Source organism: Lampris incognitus, chromosome 8 (genome assembly GCF_029633865.1).
Source record: "Lampris incognitus isolate fLamInc1 chromosome 8, fLamInc1.hap2, whole genome shotgun sequence".
Classification (NCBI taxonomy): domain Eukaryota; kingdom Metazoa; phylum Chordata; class Actinopteri; order Lampriformes; family Lampridae; genus Lampris; species Lampris incognitus.
In genome coordinates, this window is record NC_079218.1 from 18,432,486 (window position 1) to 18,441,454 (window position 8,969).

The window sequence follows — 8,969 nt, forward strand, 5'->3', positions numbered from 1 at the left end:
CACTTCCTCCTTGCTAATCCACTGCACTTCCTGATTCACTATCCCTACATCATCCAACCTTCTCTCTCTCTCATTTTCTTCATTCATCAGCCCCTCAAAGTACTCCTTCCACCTTCTCAGCACACTCTCCTCGTTTGTCAGCACATTTCCATCTCTATCCTTGATTGCTCTAACTTGCTGCACATCCTTCGCAGCTCGGTCCCTCCGTCTAGCCAATCGGTACAAGTCCTTTTCTCCATTGTCAGTGTCTAATCTGTCATACAACTCACCATACGCCTTTTGCTTTGCCTTTGCCTCCTCTCTCTTCACTTTACGCTGCATCTCCTTGTACTCCTGTCTACTTTCTTCATCTCTCTGACTATCCCACTTCCTCTTTGCCAACCTCTTCCTCTGTTTAATTTGCTGTACTTCCTAATTCCCCCACCATGTCTCCTTGTCTTCCTTCCTCTGTCCTGATGACACACCAAGTACCTCCCTAGCTGTCTCCCTCACTATTTCTGCAGTGGTTGCCCAGCCATCCAGCAACTCTTCACTACCATCCAGTGCCTGTCTTAACTCCTGCCTGAACTCCACACAACAGTCTTCCTTCCTCAATTTCCACCATTTGATCTTTGGCTCTGCCTTCACTCACTTCCTCTTCTTGGTCTCCAAAGTCATCCTACAGACCACCATCCGATGCTGCCTAGCTACGGTCGTCATTTCCCCATTGTGACCTCCAAAAATTACAATCTTTGGCAAGTGAGTGCACTTCTTGAAAAAATACAAAATCAGTTTTTAGCTGTTTGGCAAATAAAACAAGGCCTTGTCTCTATTTGCCAATCTGCAGCTCAACGTGACTCAGAGAGAGGAGCTGGTTGTTGACCTGAGGAGGTACATGACACCAGTGACCCCTGTCTCCATCCAGGGGGTCAGTGTGGACACTGTAGAATACTATAAGTACCTGGGGGTGTATATGGACAATAAACTGGACTGGGTTGAGAACACTGATGCCCTCTACAAGAAGGGACAGAGCCGTCTCTACTTTTTGAGGTAGCTGAGGTCCTTCAACATCTGCCAGACAATGCTCAGGATGTGGTATGAGTCTGTGGTGGCCAGTGCTCTCCTGTTTGCTGTTGTGTGTTGGGGCAGCAGGTTGAGGGTAGCGGATGCAAACAGGCTCAATAAACTGATCTGCAAGGCCAGTGACATTGTGGGGGTGGAACTGTATTATCTGGTGGTGGTTTCTAAGAGGAGGATGCTGTTGTTGAAATTACATGCCATCATGGACAATGTCTCCCACCCACTCCATGACATGCTGGTTGAGCACAGGAGTACTTTTAGCAATAGACTCATTCTGCCAAAAAGCACCACAGAGCGCCACAGGAGGTCATTCCTGCCTGTGGCCATCAAACTTTACAACTCCTCCCTCAGACTCAGATTGTCAGACACTCTGGGTTAATGGCCATTGGATTGGCCCTGTTGAGTTTTGTTTGTGCTGCTTGTTGTGTGCTGCGGTAGTGCAGTGTAGATAGGGTGTTATGTGCACCATGCTTGTTGATATAATTTGTTCTTATTTCTATTTCTTATTTCTGCTTGTTTTTGTTTCTATTTTCTTATCTTGTATCTTGTTAGCTTTTAGTTATTAGAGCATGAATGTCTGTAATAGAACTCAATTTCCCCTTGGGAATAAATAAAGTATTCTGATTCTGATTTTGATTACATAATTTCTTAACCCCCTGGCATTTAAAGAGAGAATAGAAATGGACATTAGAAAAAAAACCACAAAAAATATATGAAAAGGGAACAAAAGTTGATTATAACCTCTTTTGTGTAGATGCAGAAAAGGCTTAAACCTTGGAAAATAGGTAAGTAGCTAATGCAGCACCTCAGTTTTTCAAATTAAGTGAAAAACACCTCTTTGAAAATAATGTATAAGCCAAGTTATACTCTTAATGTGGGTAAGGTAATTAGATCTTCCACAATAAAATGCTCCTTACTGCAACAACATACAAGTAGATCCATATATCAAAGTCGTAAACTGTCAACATTAACTAAAATGAATCTGACTGGAGCAATTTTCCCTCTATATTTGTAAAGTGAGAGAGTCAATCACCTTATTAAGAGGAATATTCACAGGAGGAAGAAACTGAATCTCACACGTAGTCAACAAGTTAGGATGATCTCGCCTTCTCCGTCAATGAAAGCTCTGGCCCCAACGAAGAATGCAGTTTTCCCCGCTGCACGAGCCCTCTGCACTTCAGGCCGCAGCCTCTGCCTCCTCTCTCGGTCCCCCTTGAACTGCAAACCACAATCAAGGACGAGTTCTTCGGCACCTTTCACACTGCATCACTGCAGACACGCGAGACAAACTGGAGAATGATACCTCTGGGTCTGGTATCATCAGTGGACTGTCGTTTCTTCCCAAGGCGATGAACAGTGTCAATGGCATCCACAAGCTTATCTTTCATGTAGGGCAGGACAACATGGCAAATCTTTATTACTTGAAGGCGAACATTTTCTTGGGCAGATTCAGGGACTCTCATTAGCCTTAAGTTCCTCCTTCTCGAATAGGATTCTCTGTCATCCATTCTCTTTTACATAAACCTGACATGCTGTTCCACCATATCAACATGTTGCTCAAGTTTAGATATCTTCGTGGTGACAGCCTTAAGGTTAGCAACCACACAATCTAACTTGTTCAGGTCGGAGATTTTGCCCTCAGTTATGTCGGATCTGTTGTTAATAAGCTTTGTTAAGTTGGCAAGTTGAGAGTGGATATCACTGACCAGGGACGAGTTGACAAGCTCGTATGCTTTTTTCTTCACCGCCGGGGATTTACTTGGTGTAGCTGGCAGAGACGGGAACTCCTCCTCCGTTATGCAACGGACCTCAAAATCACCTCCGTCTTGTGCATAATCATGGCCACCGCTAGCCAGCGCACACACTAAGCTAGCTTTCTTGTTGTCACTTGAAACAGACGAGATCACACGCCCCCCCCCCCCCATTTCAGGATAAAATTGAGTGAAGAGTCTCACTTGAACAACAAACAGGCAGTTAAACTTGACAAATAGTAGGCTGCAGTCTTTCAAAAGTCTGGTGCACAGCGTTGCAAAGACGGTCTGCTCTGGCCGCCATCTTGAACATGTCAACCTTCGCAAATTCACGTTTGTAGTGGCCTCATCCAGTACCAGTGTGGGAAGATGGCGGCGCGAATTCACGTTTGCGGCGGTCTCACCCAGTACCATCCATGCAGTGTCTTTGTCCACATCTGCGCCTAATTTTGTCTTCGTTTGATGGCTGGGAGAGCTGGCGCTGGATCGGCTGGGAGAGCTTGATCTGCTGCATCCTGTGGGCTGCGACAGAGGAGATAACGCCGAGGGCGGAAGCGGGGCAGGGTAAGCTAACTGCTAGCCCATGCGGACTGGCAGTTCCCACAGTCATCCTGGCTGGCGTTCGCTCTCCTGGACAGTGATTTTAAAAATTTTTTTATTTCTAGTTTAGATATATGTGTTAGTTTGGATATGTGTGTTCTCGTAGTTCTTGTAGTTTTTGGATGTGTTTTTGTCTTTGTGTTGCACTACTGTGGGCTGGGGGAAACGGATGTTTCTTTTCATTTCATGTGCACAAGTGCATGAAATGAAACGAGAAATAAAGTGTTTCTGATTCTGATTCTCTAGAGAACCTTAGATAGAAAATACAGTTTGGAGATGGGCAGGGACAATGGATCTAAAGTAGGTTTCTTCAGCAGTGGGTGAACAATAGCATGCTTAAAAACTGTCTGTAAAAGAACCAGAGGCCAGAGAATTATTAAGAATTTGCAGAATAATGGGCTGATAGTTGAAAATACCTCCTTGAGCAGCTTAGCTGGAATGATGTCTAAGGTGCAGGAGGAGGCGTTCATATTGGAGACTGTACTCTCTTAACACTGAAATTGTAATTGGTTGAAACCGGGTAAAAGAGGCAGAATTAACATGGGGAATGGAACGAATGCAAGAGCCTGGCTGGATTTGGGACCTAATATTCTCCACCTTACTTACAAAATGGGAGAGAGAGTTTTCAGACAACTCAGCATCAGGTTCGAAAAGAGAAGTGGAGGGACCATTAAAAACTGAATCAATTACCCTCAGAATCAGAATACTTTATTCATCCCCGAGGGGAGATTGGGTAACCCTAAATAGAACTTTAGGATTGTGGTTATTTCTTGATATTAATTCATAGATGTACACTGATCTTGCATTCTTAACTGCCTTCTCGTAAATTAACACTTTGTTTTTAAGGGTGATATGTACTAATTCGGATTTTCTGACCTCCCATTGTCGTCCTGATTTTCTACAGTCTTCTAAGGGCACGAGTGTGATTTTTTAGCCAGGGGAGGTTATTTGAGTTTTGTTTCCTAGTTTTAAACGGTGCCATTTGGCCGACGAAGGATAGGCACTGATCATTGAATGCATTTAACAGTGCATCTGGATTGAGGGGGGATACAGAGGGATTAAAGGATGATAAATTAAAAGTATCACAGAATTTAACTGCAGAGCCAGTGACTAGGAATAGCAAGCTGTAGTGGGACTTTGAAAAGGACAGCTTTATAGTCAGATACAGGCATATTGATTAAGACATTTGAGAGAGAAACCAAATGAGAGTACAAGGTCTAAGATATGGCCTTTGGAATGTGTGGCCCCTTTAACAGATTGAACGAGGTTCAAAGAGTCTATAAGATCCAAAAAATGTGAAGTCAGGGAATGTAGTGGAACCTATCATTAGTCATTAGAATATAGGCATATTTAATAATAATTTTCATAAGTTGGACCTATCAGTAGGCTATATGGATCACAAATATCTGGTGGATTGAATGACAAAATGTTAACTTATGCACTTGCACTTCTGCAGGGAAACATGACAGATATTAGGGAAGAAAAGAATAAGGTGCAAAAAAAAGAAAAAGGTTATGGCTGCTGGGATAGGCTCCAGCATCCCTGCGACCCTGAGCAGGATAAGTAAGCAGTTTGGATAATGGATGGAATGGATGGAAAAGGTTACTCCTAATCATGCTAAAGTTTTTTATATGGAGATCGGTTTTGTCAAAATTACACAATTAAAGTCTATGATAGAAGTCACACTAATGGACTAAGGAGGATCCCGTTAGTCTATTAGTATGCCTGGTCAATATTAACCACTAGATGGCAGTATGATAAAGGTTATGCCAATATTGTGTTCTATTTTGCAGTTGACCTATGTAAATAAACAGGCAAAAACAAACACTAAAGCACAAACCAAATTTACATCATGTAATTTATAATTAACATTGTAAGTCACACGATGGAAAAGTTCATACTGGCACATATGACAAACAGACAAGAACAACTCTCAAGGGACAGTGTTAATAGTGGGTAAAAAGTGGAGCCTGAACTCTTAAGACTCCATGTAAATACGTTTAATGACAAAGTTTGAGTCCAAGTTGTATCTTTGTCAGGTCAAAGTATTACAAAGTGTCCCAAAAACCTAATACAATAGATATGTCAGCTGATAGTTAATGTCAGAGTCAGAGGTGGGTGGAAATAGGTGGTAGGGCAAAACATCCTACACCCATTCAAATATTTTTTAGTGTCAAATTTCTGTGCATTTTGCTGTATAGGGAAGCACCATAAAAACTGACATACAATGCAGTAGTACACAGTACATAATTATCCATCTTATAGTGTACATACAGAAAATAAGCCAAATCTATCATTTTTCAGAACTAGTGATAGAATTTAATCATCAGCATCCATCACTATGCCCAACTATAAAGAATAATTTGCACCAAGTTGCAGCTGCAGTAGAAAGGCAAGTCGTGCAGTGGAGCATCATCCCAAGATGTTAGTGCAAAGTAGAAAGGAAATTCACTGATTATTTCTGAGCCATGTGGGTTGTGAACAAACATGCTGAGGGTGAAGGGGCATAGTGTAGAAGTATATTGTAAGACTGCAATCAATAAGGCACTCTGGCCAGTAAACTTAAGGGATTATAGTCAGTTTCTTGGATATACTAGATGGTAATTTTGTCATGTATATTTCAGCCATCGGTCACCTCACAGCAAGAAGGTCCTGGGTTCGAGCCCCAGGGTCCAACCCTAGGGGTCGTCCTGGGTCATCCTCTGTGTGGAGTTTGCATGTCCTCCCCATGTCTCCCATGTCCTCATGTGGGTTTCCTCCGGGTGTTCTGGTTTCCTCCCACAGTCCAAAGACACATAGGTCAGGTGAATCGGCCATACTAAATTGTCCTTTGGTTATGAATATATGTGTGTGTGTGTGTGTGTGTGTGTGTGTGTGTGTGTGTGTGTGTGTGTGTGTGTGTGTGTGTGTGTGATCCCTGTGATGGACTGGCGGCCTGTTCAGGGTGTCTCCCCGCCTGCCGCCCAGTGACTGCTGGGATAGACTTCGGCATCCCCGCGACCCTGGACAGGATAAGCGGTTTGGATGGATGCATGGACGGATGGATGGATGGATGGGTGGATGGCTATTTTAGCCATTGCATTCGATTTCTTATCAGTTATGTATTCAAGCCTCATGAGAGAGTGGATGATGTTTTCTCAGCTTTCATTCATATGAGGATAAAAGTGGTAAAGAAAAGGACTTTCAAAGTTTGAGAACAAATAACATGTGCTGAATAGCTTAGTCCAGGGCTGCAAATGATAATTTGTTTTGACAAACCATCCTTGATGTAACAGCACGTATTTTACATTCAATCTCAATGTTACTGGCAATACTGTCCTTAAAACAAAATTATATGTTAAACACCTTGTTGTAAGCATTGTTATCAACGTCGTACTTGGAATGGCTATTTTATAACTAGGGCACCTAATTGCTGCAAAGGTCACGCAGATTTGGTCATATTATTTGAGGGTAATTTGGATTTCTCTATACCTTAAAGAGGGATGCCGCAAACCTGCCAGCTATGACTAACTAGAAATTATAATACCGCTGATGTCAACCTAAAACTGTCTAATTGAAAATGGATGGGAAGCTGACTGACTACAAGTTAAATTTATTACAATGATATCATGTCAGATGTGAGAGCCAGATAACATTATCAGTATTCTCAGCGTTGCCTTTTTTTGCAATTCTTTTCCAATGGCTACCCACCCACCTCTCTTTCTGGTCCCAAGCTATTCACCGTGTTGACCGCAGGGAAGTGCTACTGCAATGCCACGGTCAGCCTCAAGCGTCTCCCTAAAGAGTGCTGCAAACTTCAGCGGTGACACTAGACCACAGGAAATACAGATCAGACCCTTGAAGGTAACCACCCCTCACCCCCGTTCACTACCCTGCCCCATCTGCACCATTATGTGATGCCTTTTTTGGGGGGGGTAGCTATGTGCATGGATTTGCAATGACAATGCAATACAAAACAATGCAATGGCAATCACTGTGCACTTGTTCAGGCAGCAGGAGGAAATACTGACACAGTTGAACAGGATGTGTACTTGACTTGTCCTTCTGTTAATTACTGCAGCTACACAGCAGGTTTATATTTTTCCCTTTTAACTGTATTCATTCAGTTTTGAGAGGGTAGTTTATAGTCTCTTTACTCACGGATGCATTATCTTCTTTATTGATAATGGGATTTCATGAGCCGTTTTGAATCGGGTGCTTAGAGTACTACTGCTGTTGAACTCATACACAATGAACTTGGGAAGCTGGAACTTTGACCGGGTATTTCTCGAAATGCTAGACTATAATTCCAGTTAGATCAGATCAGATCTGCAAACGTGGGACACTCCCGGCAGATATGACTCTTTGTTCTTCGGAAAGACGCATATACAATATATGATTAGTACCTGCAATTAATTTGGATGGCGAACCTGATTGTAGAATATTATCTTATCAGAAACTGTCTCATAAAATGTTTCAAGTGAATGAATTACTTTCCTGTCCAAGGTTGTTAACAGGTGAGGAGATTTTTGCCAACGCCCCCCCCTTCCCTCCCTCCCCCAAAAGCCAATCCAGAATCCCGGCCATGTAAATTGATATGAATTGGGATTGCAGTGGCATGGACTGCAGACCAGTGCTTAAACAAAGGACAGGGGACCCAGATCATCTGAGGCTTCCAGAGGCACATCAGTTATTTTACATAACAGCATCTAAGGAAAAGAAAACAAGAGTAAAAAACAACAACAACAACAACAGCATGCATTTAGTGGGAAATTAAACACCATCAGAACACAAAAAGGCTTTTACTCTGCAGCTTTCAACTCAACAGGCAAATCCAGCTTTATCAGCCGCCATGATATAAACGTTTGTCTTTATTTTTTTGTGTGTTCGCTTGTTTATTTCACAGCGGCCGAGTTCACTTGTCTAGCCCAAAATATATCGATCTGAATCGAGGAGAGAAGCAATACCGGACCGTAAAATTTGTCATTACACTCCACTTTCTGCCGGCAGGACATGTTCCGTCCCATCAGCACGTTTCACAGTCGGCCGGTTTTGTACAGCTCGCCAATCTCCCGCGGCGGGGGAGACGCCGCCGATAGCTGCTGCCGCCGCATCGCCCTCTGATCGGTACTTTCTGTCTATTCGCGGACCAATCGCGTCGCGTCTTTATAATGGAGACGCGCCGCGCGGGCTCGCCAGTCTGCGCGCGGTCCGCCGGCGAACTGAGGAGCTGCAACGCGGGGAAGACGCGCTCAGATGCGTGACAGAGCGACACTTTGTTCACGTCCTCATTCACCCGGAGACTCTGCTGGGATAAAACGCTTTAAAAAAAATCGATTTATCATTACTTTTTTTTTTGCCATTTCGTACAGTGGTAAGAAATTATAAATGGGATGACTTCATTATAGACCACAGGTTTTTTTCTTCTTCTCCCCCTTCTTCTTCTTCTTCTTCTTCTTCTTCAAAACAATCGCGAGTAATTGAATCGCCCTCGCCGTGTACGCGGTTCAGTTTTGCCAACTTTTGCACAGCCGCGTCCATCCTCCGCCGACACCGTCACGCCACAGCGGCGGCTGGATG